The 14726-nt window shown below is 36.3% G+C and overlaps 1 protein-coding gene and 1 non-coding gene across 20 annotated transcripts in view; both read left to right on the top strand.

Annotated features, from left to right (window-relative positions):
* Positions 1–14726, top strand: part of Robo2 (roundabout guidance receptor 2) — a 1537051-nt gene that overhangs the window by 1248413 nt on the left and 273912 nt on the right. The gene's annotated exons all lie outside the window — the stretch shown is intronic.
* Positions 12601–12673, top strand: Trnaa-agc (transfer RNA alanine (anticodon AGC)). The gene has a single exon. It is a non-coding gene; the product is annotated as a tRNA-Ala (tRNA).

The following is a 14726-nucleotide window of genomic DNA, read 5'->3' as shown; positions in this document are numbered from 1 at the left end:
GTTGCAAGCTCTCCATAAACATATCTGAATTGTTCAATTTCCTTCTCATTGTATAATTTCTTCCCTGGCCCTTTGCCTGCTGATATTCAGATAAAGATTTCATTCAAGTCATTTTCAAACTGTCCTATGGAGCTTGCTATCGTAAGTGGTAAGATTGCCCAATTCATATGAGCTATAATACAAGTGCTGCTCAGGTTTTTATCAGATATTTCTAAAATCATTTCTTTGTAATGAGTGATAATGAGAATAAGAAAAGAATTCCTCCATTTGGGTTTCCAAACACCGGTGGTTATCAGCAATTGGATTAGTTATATAACTGTCTAAGGACAATTTTCTGAAGAAAGTATCTAAATGAATCCCTTTATTTTCTTTTTTCTTTCATGTCTTCTAACATGGATTTGGAAATTATGATTGCTGATTGATTCCAAATGACTTGACCTGTGTTTCTCAAATAGGTAAGTGATTCTGATTCTTTGATATTCTTAGGAGACCATGGTTGTATTTTAAATCATTATTCACTGCCAATTTACGTTCTTGAGTGCTCTAGCATAATAAGTAAAATTTGATATAAATGGGATAAATCAACATTTTAAGAAAAGTATTTAAGGTGTGTTTTATTAATTTGCATGGGCATAGACCAACAAGAGTACCCAGTTAGGTCATTGCCATTCACAGAAATGATATGTTCTAATTGGATTTAAGCCATTTTTGTTTGGCTAGCTTTTGTTTTAAACCAGCTCTGTCCAGTTGTATCCAGAATGTGCCAGGTCATTCATATCAAATGAGTAACTAATCATACTACCCACCTAGGTATAAGAATTCATGCCATATGACATCAAGTAAAACAGTTGGGTATGCAATCAGTAACTAACAATTTTGGTGATCTCAAAGATATCTAGGCTGAAAAAGAACTCAGCTTTAGATTTTATGTTGTTACCTGTGGTACTAAAACCAGCAAACTATAGTATATGGGTCAAAGCTGGCTAACTATGAGTAGGAGAATGCCTTTTACATTTTAAAATGTTTGACAATGATCAAAAGACAAATAATATTTTGTCATATTGAAAATGCAATTCAGGTATAGGTGTTTAGAAATAATGTTCTATTAGAACACAGCCATGCACATTACATGTTTTCTGTGACTGTTCTCATCCTGTGAGCATTTAATTCACAAATCCTAAATATTTACAATCTGGACTTTAACAGAAAAAACTTGCTGATCCTATTCCTTGAGCATCAGTATACCAAAGGTTAATTCCCAAAACTTCCTAATTTGGGGGAAACTGATAAGGACAGGTAAAATCATTACTTATCTGGCCTTTTCTTCAATCCCAAGGGAACCTACCATATATTAAATGACCCCATCAACCTGAATGGAAGAGAAAATCTTGACTTTAAATTTAAACTTTCCTGAAATAACCTTTTATAGTTATATTTCTTCTATCATTTATGTCCCACAGTATTCAACCCATTAAGTCTAATTTATATTACTACTGGCAGGTTTTTGAGCTTGCCCACAGATATTTGAAGTACAGTGGCAGATGGGAACTAGGGAACTGGTATTTTGTGGCTAGTGAAGCAGTAATACATTATGTGATGAAGAGTGACTTCCTCTAACTTTTAAGTAGTTTTCAAGGTTCTGTATCACCTAAGAGAATATTAACATATTATAGCTACTGGCTCTTCCCAATTACATAGGACACTTTAGAAATGTATGATATTGATCATCATCATTGAACTCAGTACCATGGGCAGCACAAGTGGGTATGGATGTTTTGTGACATGGATTTTTGTGGAAATTTTCAGGGGCAAGGTGGAATATGAACGATTCTATTCATATTCTGATTAGCAAAATCTTAAGAATAATTATAAATGTATTCCTGGTTCTTTCATCTTTGCACTTTCCAGAAATGGATGCATTTGTAGTTTGAGAAAGAAATAAAAAAAAAAAAAAGAAAAGAACAAAGAAAGCGTATTCTTGGAATATTGCAAGCTGCAGCAATGTAGAAATCGCTGGATATTAAGAATATGCATTATCTTCTAAGTTTAGGCCACTGGGAAATAAAGCTTCCGTGTGTGTATTTGATATATAATGACAGGCACAAAGAAAAAGGCAAACATACTTTAGATATTCTAGCATGGTACAATTATACAATATGCTTTCTAACCTTTTTCGTGAAAATTTGACATTACTGTACCTCAGATAGAAGCAGCAGGATTCACCAGGGAAAGAACAGCTGGATACTTTATTAGGTTTTATGTTGTACATAAGGAGACCATGTTTTCCATTGTCAGTGTGTAAAAGAAAATGAAAGCTCTGGGCATCATTAAAGTCTCGAACGTGCAGGATATGTCAGCTCTGTTCTCTCAACACCTGGATTGAAAGCACAGTGTGAGGTCACTGTAAAACAAAAACAGACTGTCTGCTCTGGTTGGCATATTAAAAGTTGACTTTAAAAAATAAAATTGTCCATAATTGTTGCACAGAGAATTATTCCATTATAACTAGACAGTTGAATGATGGACATAAACTTATGTGTGTACTTGAACGTGTTTTTTGCTAATAATATACCTGTATATCTTTCCTCCCATACTTTAAGGGGAACTCAAAGGCTCTTTGGTGTCAGAAAGTGCTAGAAGATTCTTATTTGCTGATTCTAACTGTGCCTTACTCTTGATGCACATTTCATCCTGTCTTTCCATGTGCCTTCTTTTGTTGAATTGTTTTTATTAAACCTATAAACACGCCCTATACACATTTTTTTATTGATATCGTCATTGTGTCTTCTTTGTAAGTATCTTTATGCTGGGGACCACTTTGCCACATATCTTTATGTATACCATAAGACCCATAACTGGTCTCCTCATACAGTGGTTGCCTTTAAAGTGCTGGATTCAGCTGCCTATACCAAAGATGCTGTATCTTAAGTAATAGAAACTTCAGTTCTCACAGTAATGGAGGCTAGGGAACTAGCGTGTTTGGTGTCTCATCAAGTTTCTCTTTCTGGCTTGAAGATGACTCTTTCAAGTGTGCCTTCAAATAGAAAGGGGGTTGGGTAGAGAAGAGGAGAAGAGAGGAGAGGAGAGGAGAGGAATGACAGGGTGGGGCAGGGGTAGATTGAGAGAGAGTATCCTCTTGTTATAAGGCAACAATCTATTGGATAAAAGTCCCACTCTTCTGATTTCAATTAATCTTAATTACTTCCTGAAGAACTATCTCCAGATATAATCACACCAAAAGAGCTTTAGCATATGAATTTGGGGGAATTCCACTCAGTCCACAGCATGTACCTTTGATACAAGTTAAGATCTATAAGCAAGTGAGAGGGCTAATGGTGACCTGTGTCTTATTCACAAATTGGAGTGTTTTCTACATTATAGGTTTATAGTAAGTGTAATAGCTTACAAAATGTATTTCATCTATTAAAGTATGTTCTATGTACTGGCTTTAACCTCATTTTAAATTTGACTTTAAAGAAGATACAATGGCTTGAACACTGTATCTGCTAACCACTTATGAATTTACTTAAGTATATATTTAATAGCAGGCAGCTCTATTTAGAAGTTGTACAAAACAATGGGCACTTTCTACTGTTAGGAAGTCACATTTGGGAAGAAAGACAAGTTCAGAGTTGATGTTGAGACAAAAAGGAAGCAGTACTATCACCTCATAAAGCAGTGAATTTTCAGTGCTGATAACATCTGATCATGAGATTGAGTTTGAGAGTTGAAAGAAAAAGCATAAACACCAAGCAAAGGGAATGGCAGATAGATAGTTAACGTATGGGGAAGAAGGATCTTTACCTGAGTGTCCAGAAACCATGCATGATGAGCAAAACGAGGACAATGGAACATTCTTATGTTTTTCTACTATGATTTTATTGAGCTCCTATGATGTGTCAAGTTCCAGATTATATGAGTTGGAGTAGAGTGGTAGTCAACAATAAAATCCCTATTCCTGAGCTGATGTTCTAGGATGAGAAAACACAATTAATTAACGAATAGGTGAATAAGTTCTTGAGATGCAAAGAAGAACATGAAATTGACCTTTTTAGAGCAAGATGAGAAATTATGACTCTCCTTGAATGGCCTAAGAGAGCCTCCTAAAATGGTAAAAAGGTGTATTTGACTTAAAACTGGATTAACAAGGAAGAGTTAGCTATGTAGAGATCAAGGTTAATGGAATTTTACACACACACACACACACACACACACACACATATATATCTATCTATCTCTATATATATCTATATATACATATATATATATATACACACATATATATAAGTATATATAATATATACACACATATATGTATATTATTTCTTAAAATATGAAATGATGTATCAGCCTTAAATATGTAACATATCTTTAAAATATTCAATAAGAAAGTGGGACAATATAATGCATTGAATATTTGAGAACCTAAAATTCACTCATTGAAATCCTGATCTCCAAGGTGATAATATCAGGAGGCAGAGCAATTTGGCTGGTACTTAGACCATGACAACAGAGCCCTTATGAATGGGATTGGTATCCCTATAAACAAGGTCTGAGGAAGCTCTTTAGAAACCCTCTACCACTGAGGAAATTGGAAAGTCATCATCAATGAACCAAATTCAAAATCTGCCAAAGCCTTCATCTTAAACTTTTAAGTGTCCAAAATTGGCAAAAGTAAATTTTTATTCTTTTAAAATAGTCTAGTTTAAGAGAGTTTTGTTATAGTAACCCAAATGGAGTAAGACAAAGAAAAAAGGTATAAGATCAATAAAGTGAGATGGGAGGGGGATGATGTATTAGCATAAAATGGATGTTAGTATAGATGGGAGATAGGTACTTTGGAATCCATCATAGGATTCTCTAATTTCATGTGTCTTTAAAAATGTTCATATAAAAAGCTTTTGGAAATTTTTCTGCAATATTTTCTTCACTAACATAATGTTTTTCTATTTTTATTTTTTGTTAGTTTAATGAGTAGCAAAAATACTAACATGTGAAGAATTATGATCATTTGTATTTGATAGATTTTACATTTACTTTTTATTGCAGCATGACAAATTACCTCAAACCTCAAAGTCTTAAAACAATAGGAAACGTTCATTATCTCTTCCAGTTTATGAAGGTCAAGAATTTGTATTTTGGCTTGTGAATATTCCCATAATAAGTTAAATCACACACACACACACACACACACACACTACTACCACCACCATCACCACCAACAACAAAAACCTAAAACACAAAGACTTTTAGAGGTGTAAGTCAAGATATCAGTCAGTGTCATAGTCATAGTCATATAAACTCTCTTGACTGGATGAGAGATCTATGTATTATTCTGTAATCTGTTACCATAATGAAATACCTGAGACTAAAGAACTTTGTAAAGAAAAGAAGTTGTTGGGCACAGTGGTACATGCTTGGAATTCCAGCTATCTGGGAGGTCAAGGCCAGCCTGGACCACTTAGTAAGTCCCTTTCTCAAAATACAAGATAACAAGGTCCTGGATGTATCTCAATGTAGAATGCCCCTGGGTTAAATCCCTAGTATATCAGGAGAAGGAAAAAAGAGGTTGATTTAGCTCACCATTCTGGAAGTTCAAGGGAACTGTTCACAGAGGTCAGCCCTACTCATTGTAGGAGGGGACAAAAGGACCCAGATACCAGGAGATGAACACAATTAGTAGCCATTTTGAAGGCCGGATATGACAAGGAGAAGTACTATATTTAGTATTTAAACAATCTTTATATTGTGTTCACCGAATTGATATTTAAGAATCTCTAGTTAATTTGATGTTTTCAACTAAAAACTGACATAATTATCTTTGAACCTTAATACCATATTTGGTTTCTAGAGTACACATTCGTATAATGATGTCTTTCTTCTGATCAGGCTTTCAGATTAGTTTTATTTAATAGAATAATGATATTAAATACTTTTGTAAATCAAAAGGTGAAAATATATGCCTAGAATAAATTATCAAGACTTTGTCCAGCATAATTGATGGTGATTATTTTCCAGTATTCACTTCAATTCATTACTGTAATAATCTTTCAACCAATTAACAGTCAATTTGGTTGGTTATGTTAAAACCGTAGCCCCATTATTTGCCTGTTAATGTAGGTTAAATGTTAATTATGCTGTTCTATAGTGGCTAAGATGGTACATCTCGAAATTACACATATTATTGGTTGGTTCTTTGGTTGTCCTATATTAATGTGCCTCATTAATATTGTGCTGAATTTTGTAACAAGCACATTATATTCTGTTTCACAAAAACAAAACTACCTGTCTTATATTGTTTTCAGCCAAACATCAGACACTTTTGCCTGTCAACTTAGGAATAGTTCATAGGACTAATCAGATAATGATCTTCTATGAAGCTTACATATGGCATATTTAAGCTGTAATGTTCAATGTGTTTTAAATATTTGTAGGTCACAGTGTCCTTGACAACAGATGTTAAATTGTGATTTTGATTTTTAAGTTAGATGTACATGTACACTAAAGTTTTATGTGTGCCATGACTATAAATACAATGATGATGATTTCCTCCTATTGCACTGATAATGGACTGGCACATTGTTTAACTTCCCAGGCCTAGTTTTGTTATTTTCAATCCAATCTTGGGGCATTAGCTAATTTTTTAGTGCCCGTGAACAGCATTTAGAATGGGTATATATTAGTTTTGTGTTGCTGTGCTGCAGTCTGGCTAGGAACAATTCACAAGCCACTTGTCAAGCAGAAACGAACTTTATTTTTAGAGCGCGCACACACACACACACACACACACACACACACACTATACCACACGAGCTCTTCAGGAATTCCCTCAGAGCCCAACTGCTACCACCAGCTTCCGGGGAGCCTCTCAACCCCCACTCCTCCGGCTTTTGAGGCCGATTGGCTGGGTTGCGTGGGCGGAGCCAAAGGAGTCCCCCAATGAGTAGCTCCGTGGTCTGAAAGGGTGGGAAACAGCCCAATGAGCATCATCGCAGAGGAGCCAATCAGCTGGAAGCTGGAAGTTTGCTGGGGCCCCTTCGGCTGTGGCTCTCAACATGGCTGTGCAACCGTTGCTACAAATATGGTGGCTTAAAACAGGACCTGTTTATTATACTGTGGTTCTGTAGATTGGAAGTCCAATCTCAGATGGTTTTCTGCTGTGGATTCATGTGGTCATAATCAAAGTGCTGGACTCTCTAGCAATGGATCTGCACTCCAGCTCATTCAGTTTTCAAGCGGAATTCAGTTGCTTGCCTGTGTGACTGAGGTGCCCCTTTGTGGTAGCCATTGGCCAGTTTTCCCCTTTTTTTGTTTGCCTGCATTTCCTGTCCTGGGGTACACATCCCCCATTTTCAAAATCAGCAGGCATAAAACCCTTTTCAAGCTCCCAGTCCCTTTTAATCCTCTCCACTGTGACTCTTCTCCCTCTAGGCAGATCTCTTCTTAATGTGGCTAGATTGGGCCTATCTGTATAATCCAGGGGACCCTCTCTGTATAAGGTCAATTGATAAGTGACCTGAATTCCTTCTGCAAAATCCTTCCACAGCACTACCTTACTGAATAAGGGGAAGAGAATCTTCCCTAGATTGTTGGAATTCTGTTTTCCACAAGTTCATTGATTGATTGGAAGACTAAAGTGAGGTAACTTGAGAGGCTATTTCAGGAAAAGTTATACTTAATTTGAGTCCTCAGAGACAAAAGGAATAACAGGAAAATACAGGGAAGACTGCTTTAATCCCAGTCATAAGATTTATATTTGATTTGTCCTATGGCTTCTCAAGAAATATAGAAACCAGCCCAAATTTTTTAAAAAATAGCAATATAAATATTTTGTATATCAGACCTGAAGTTATTTCTGACTATATGTTAATAAATAAGCTTCCATCATGACATATCCTTCCATGTTCTTAAAAATATTGTTATAGCCGTTTTCCCCTGGTCTAATCCATTCCCATCAGCACATGACCATAATGTTTATTTCTCTCATTTCAAAAAAAAAAAGATCAAAAAATTCTCTCATTTCTCTTCTCTCTCCATGTTTGTTTATCTTTTCTGTGTGCAATCTCTTTCCATTTTTTTTTCTTGAACCCTCTTTAAAATCCAACCTCTTCCCCCTCATTCTATACAACATTTATGATGAATCAAGGTGACTTTCACATTGTTAAATATGACCCCTGCCTGAGTATTCTTCTTAGTAGACACATCTTCAGTATTGGACAGAGGTATTCATTCCCTCACTAAGCCTCTAGGACCTCACTCATTCACTGGTTTTCTCTCTCTCTGTCTGGACATTGCTTTACAGATTGAAGTACCACCACCTCTATCCTCTTGCTCAACCTGTGTACTTTGTAGTGCCCCAGTGCAGGGTCCTTGAACCTCCTCATTTTCTATCTTACCATACTTCCTACATGATCATATCAGTTTTTGTAGCTTTAACCACCCTCTATATGCTGTTAATTACAAATGTATATCTGAATCATATGCTCCTTTCCTGAACTTCCAAAACTATCTATTCAACATTCCATAGGAATGTCTAAAGGGAATTTCAAAATTAACATGCTCCAAACAGAACTCTCACTTCTTCCTTCCTTCCTAATATCTACTTCACCCATCGTTTTCCACTCAATTAAGCCCTTGACCTTGATTGATTTTGTACACCACTTTTTTCTTCTAATATCTTTCCCATAGTGAAAAACCTGTTTCTTCTATTTTCAGAATATTTCCAGGTTACATTTCTTTTCTTTTCCACTGCCAAGGTCAAGCAACACTATTTTTCATCTGAATGATGGAAAAAGCCACTGAAAAATTCTCTCTAATACTGTCCTTGCACTTATTGGATTTATTTTTGCATCAGCATCTCTACATACCACATTTCTGACTTCTCCCCTCTCTATGTCCCCTTTTGTCATGTCCTCATTGTCTTTCCTGGCTTGTTTTTGTTTTCGTTGTTGTTGTTTATTTTTGTTTGGGGTTGCAGGTACACTGGCTCTTGGCTTTGCTTCATTAGTTTTTCCAACTAGGTATTCATTCTCCCAGCTCTCTGCCTTTCTTCACTTCTTTCTTCCTAGTTTCTTCTCAGATAGGCCTTCCCTTACCACCCCACTTTAACTTGCAACCTCTCCATCCCACTGGTGTTTCCCATTTCCCACTCCTGCCTTTTCTTCTTCTCATCACTGACCTGTCCTCCATCTAGACTCTACTCTGTGTGGACAGGTGATTTGGTCTGCATTTTTTTTCTCATTACAGTGCTAGATCAGAGCCTGGAATATAATAAGTTGTCAATAAATATTTAAGGTTGAGGAAAAGAAGGATAAATACATGAAAGTACCTTGATATATATAGTATAATTTGGTGCTGGATACAACTTTTTGAGATAGGTCATACAGGTCTTATTTATTTTTCAATGAAGGCAATTATATTTTGCCCATGGTCACAAAACTAGTTAAGTGTCAGAGATTAAACCCAAACCCAACTCTCTTGATTCCTAACCCCATTTTCATCCCACTACACTAGGCACTAAAAATATAATGTTGTCTGCTCTTGGAAACTACATTGCAGAGTCCCCTAAGAACCTGAAAATAAAGAAATAAGATTGCCTTCTGAGAATTACACAATACAGTCTCCACATAAAATGAATCCCTTACTTTAAAGAACTAGAATTGCTTTTAAACCAAAGGGACCTTTACTGATTAAAAGATTTGACTTTTCTAAAGAAAAAAAAAAAACGTTAATAAGAAAAGGCAGACTTGGAAGCACTTGGAAACTGTACTTCAAAGCAATAGTTAGACAAATGCATCCAATGAGCAGGGGCCTCAGCCAGGAAAGTTCGAGAATTTCAGAACCTTCTGTGTCCGTGGGTGCATCAGATGTTAGTCTTCTGCCAATGAACCTTTGATTCATCTCACTGACTTGTTTGTTTTCTGATTCCATGATCACCAAACCACCTTATGACTAATAATTGCTTTTCCAGGCAGCTCTGCCTGTATAGAAGAAAAATTCCTAACATGTACTTCCAGGTATTTGGTCCTAATGTTAGCCATTTCTCATTGAAAATTAACAAAGTGACGTTGTGATTATGATTTGGCTTCTGTGGAAAATAAATTTGGAAGAACAGGCAGACTAATTCCATTGACCCATATATTCTAATCTATGATTGTTATGTTCGAAGATTAAAAAAAAAAACTAAATGGTATTTTTATGTATAAATCTTTTGAGACTTTTCTGTACCTTCCCTCACTTGTGCTGAATACTGACAGGCTCTTCACATGTTTGCTTGTGGGAGAAAATCCACCAGAGCTCCCTTAGCATGGACCTCTACTTGAAATGCTAAGCAACAGGAAGTTCAAGGGAAGGTCCTCGTTTATTGAAGGAGGGCTGCCTTAGTCCATTATGTGCTGCTATTACAGAATAACTGATGATGACTAATGTTATGTGCTGCTATTACAGAATAACTGATGATGACTAATGTTAAAGTCAAGAGGTTTATTTGGCTTAGGAATCTGGGGTATAGAAAGTCCAAACAGCTTGGTGCCAGCATTTGGGGAAGGCCCCCTGTCTGCATCACAATATGATGGGGAAGGTGAATGAAAAGGAAGCAGGCATTGACAAGTTGTGAAGCTGCAGGGCAGCCTCACATTGTAAGAGCTCACTCTTGCACTATCTAATCCAGTTTTGCAAGACCAAGCTCATTTCTGCAAGACAGACATCAATCCCTTCTAAGAGGTGGTGCCTATGATGACCTAATTACTTTCTACCAGGGCCCACCTCTTAAAGTTTCCACTACCTTTCCTCACTTGGTTCTGGGGACCAAGCTTCTAGCAATGAACATTTGGGGGACAAACAATATCCAAAAGATGGTAAAGCTACACTTATTTGTAAAGATGCTTTAGCAGGAGGTATCAGCTGAAGTTCAACCTTTCAGGGAATAGCTTCTCAAGGACAATTCCTGTCTTCAAAGGAGGGAGGAATTGCTCTTGTAGATTAACAAATATTGTTTTGGCAGCATGGATTTTTATCAAGAGGGTGAGGATGGAGAGTTTATGCCTAAGGTCATCTGCAAGACAGAGTCCAGAGAACAGCTGTTTGGAACAGGACACAAAAGAGGCCCAGTGGATAATTCTGTCTTATGTCTCAACAGAAGAAAACAAGTAAAGTTATGTAGGCTGAGAGCTAAACACACACTCAATGACTTTCTGATTCATCAGACACAGTTGGCAAAAATTCTTTTTAATGCTTGCATTTATATACTTTTTTATGTTCAGTAAGTTATGTTTTTGGTGATTTCTTTTTAAAGCAATGTGTAATAGCAAAACAAACAAACAAACAACAAAAAAAAAGCACTTAGGGAAAAGCTTTTTAAGAAATCCTTCCTTCTATTTATTTGTTTTACTCCTGACTTGCTTTTTAATTTATTTCCTGTTAAAAGATAAATCTAAGGAAGATTGTTATGACAATCAGTTTCAAACTTCTATTGTACAATAGTCTGATCTTGAATAAATAATTAATTTGGGGGGAGAAAAAGATCAACATAAACATATCAAAACATCCTTGCATTGTGATGAAAAAATACCTGAATTTTAGTTCTAGCACTAAAAATTAATCTTAAGAAAAAAAAAAGGCACCATTCAGTTACCACAGAAATGAAAAAATGAGTAGGAGAAGTGAGGAGGGAAAAGGTGACATGCCATTTGTGAAACAAAATATGAGAGGAGGTGAATGGATTAATGATAAGGAGATCCAAAGTTTACCCACAGGAACTAGCCCTCCCAAGAATCATGGAACAATCAGATAAAGGGTTTAGTAGTTGATAATATTAAGGGTGGCTCCCTCTAGTCACAATGAATATTTCCCTCCACATAGTGGCAGAATCATTTATTGAAATACAAAAGAGGTGCAGTATCTTAGGCATTCCAGGTGGGGACTGGGGTTTGTCATTTGTCAGCAAGTAAAATGGAGGGTCATTCTAACAATTTCCGAGTTTTCTAATGAGCCTACAGCTGTTTAGAGTGAATCAGAAAGGACATGGTTTGTTAACATTGTTAAGTGGAGATTACACAGCATGATCTGAGGTCTTTAGCAGGGAGAGGTGTAAGAATCAGCACTTTAAACTTACATCCTGGAGGAACTTATTTTATTTTCTTTGTACTGGGAATTGAACCAGTGGCTTAATTACTGAGCCATATCCCCAGCCCATTTTTATGTTTTATTTTGAAACAAAGTCTGGCTAAGTTGCTTAGGGCCTCACAAACTGGCTGAGGCTGGCTTTGAACCTGCAATCTTATAGAAGCTTATTTTAAATTCAGTCCAAAGTATTACAAAGCTGTGTGACAAAATATCTAGGGAGTTTTTCTGAAAAGGATATTAAAGGTGGCCCAGAATATGAATACATAGTCATGACTATAAAAGTGTCAAACTTCTTCATACCTAAGGTTTTGTCAAGGGCTTCTCAATTCATGCATCATTCTATTTGATAAAAGATGTCCCCCAACATCCTATCTGACATAAGGTGTCTATGCCTAGCAATATCTCCAAAAGTAGAAACATTGACTACAGAAAATAGTACTATTTTTTTTCCCAGAGGAAAAAACAAATCAATATGACTGTGAGTATAGCTCAGTGGTAAAGTACTTGCCTAGCATGCAGGAGACCCTGGGTTCAATCCCCAGTACCACAATAGAAAAAAGAAAGAAAAACAAACAAACAACAACAACAACAAAACAACTGACACCCTGATGGTAGAAATTGCAAGGTCATAAAGTGCTGTCCTCATTCTTTTGGTAAACCATGTAGCATCAGGAGATAATGTTTTTAATAGGAAAAAAAAAAGTTGTACAAATTCAGTAGTGCCAGCAAAGTTCAAAGCTCTTGTTTTGTTTTGTTGTTTTTGTTTTTGTTTGCTTGTTTTTTTTAAAAAAATAGGCAAATTGTTGAATTTTACCTTCACATCAGTTTTTTGAGGATTTAATATTAAAAGCATTGAAATCACAACCAAGAAGTGGCCACTGGGAGTGAAGTCTTTTTGTTGAGTTGACATGCTAATTCTCTCAACATAGGACATAGAAAACTGTTCCTTTTTATGGCAAGATGGCTACTAGAGAGATCAGGAAAATGTATATGCTGAGGATTTATGGATTTAAATAGCTTATTTTGTATTGTCCCTAACAAAATCCTTGTTAAAAAGAAATAGTTTGCATTAGTCTCAACAGACCTATTAATCTTCTGGTGCATCTATTGCCTGTGTTTGATTAAATCCCAATGTTCCCACATTATCAACAGACTTCAGAATTACTTCTTTGAATTCTCTGTTGAAGGAACAAATTTTTATTGGATCAGGCATTTCCCTAAGCCATTATCAACATTGAATTTTATTTAGAAAAAGAAGTCACTCTTCTGAGCTCTGTCCTGAAGTTCACACTGTAACTTTCTCCTCTAAGAAATCACGGTTGTTCTAGGTTGACCCAGATGATTCAGTTCTGTGCTATGTGCCACACAAACTTCCCAGGTTCTCTTAATGACATAAAAGATGGAAGCAAGGATGGTGGCTTTCTTACCAGTCCTCACTTCTGGTAAAGTACAGCCAGCAGGCAGTGTTATTTCTGAACAAGACTGAGGAACAGGAAGAATCTGGTTTCTATGAATTGGATCTTGAGTGATCCACAAATTTCCATGTGTTGGAGACTTGCTGTTGGGAAATGGTGGAAAATTGAAGAGGTGAGGCCTACTGGAATGTGTCTCTGGGAGTATGCCCTTGGAGAGGATTCTGGGTCCCCAGCCCCTTCATGTTTCTCTCTTTTTTGCTTCTGAGCCATGAGGTGAATAGTTTTTCTCTGCCGTGATGTGCCACTTCACCACAAGCCCCAAAGCAACAAGACCAACTCTTCAAGGACCGAAACTTCTAAAACTGTGCGTCAGAATAAACATTTTTTTCCTTTATAACTTGATTTATCTCAGATATTTGTTATAACGAAAGAAATCTGACAACACAATAGTATACTTCTGTTCGAGTTCATCATTTTCCTTGAGTAACTATTGGGTGTTATGAAACAAAAATATTACAAGAGGTAGAGTGGTATTAAATTCTTCAGTATGCCTCCAATAGCTCTTGAATGCACAAAGAACCTTTTTAAAATATTCAGGAACTATTAACCCCACTCAGAACATACAGTGGAAACTATTGCTTTAGATCTGTTGAAATCTCTTCTTGGATTAAACTCTAAGCATAGAAAAATGTGCAAATGAATTACATTAATTACCGCCTGTTCCCACCACTACTCTATTCTGCAACTCTCTGCCCTGAATTGTTTTTCCTGAATTGTACTTTGGAATTATGCCCTTGGGTCACATAGAGGATCATTAGAAGAAACAGTCCCGAGAAACTCATTATTTTATTTACTGTAAGAATTTTGTTGAGGATGTTGTTCTCTGCATTGCCCAATGGACACCTTGGGAAAACCCCCAAGAGAGGGATATCTCAAGGCGCAGTACCAGAAATAGTACTGTCCTTCCTTAGCAGGTGGTCATAGACATAGAGAATCACAAAACTGAATGTTTTTTTTTTTCCATTTACACTGGAGAATAGGATATACAGAGTAATTCTGGCTACATTTCTACAATCCATACAGAATATTGTAGCTTTTTCATTTTCTTACCGATACCTGTTTCCTTTGATCTTTCCTGCTACTATGTTCCCTTTGCTGTGATACATTAATCTACTTAATTATATTGAA

Source organism: Ictidomys tridecemlineatus, chromosome 3 (genome assembly GCF_052094955.1).
Source record: "Ictidomys tridecemlineatus isolate mIctTri1 chromosome 3, mIctTri1.hap1, whole genome shotgun sequence".
In the NCBI taxonomy this organism is placed as follows: Eukaryota; Metazoa; Chordata; class Mammalia; order Rodentia; family Sciuridae; genus Ictidomys; species Ictidomys tridecemlineatus.
Note: the sequence above shows the minus strand (reverse complement) of the source record. Positions and strands in the feature narration are given on the sequence as shown.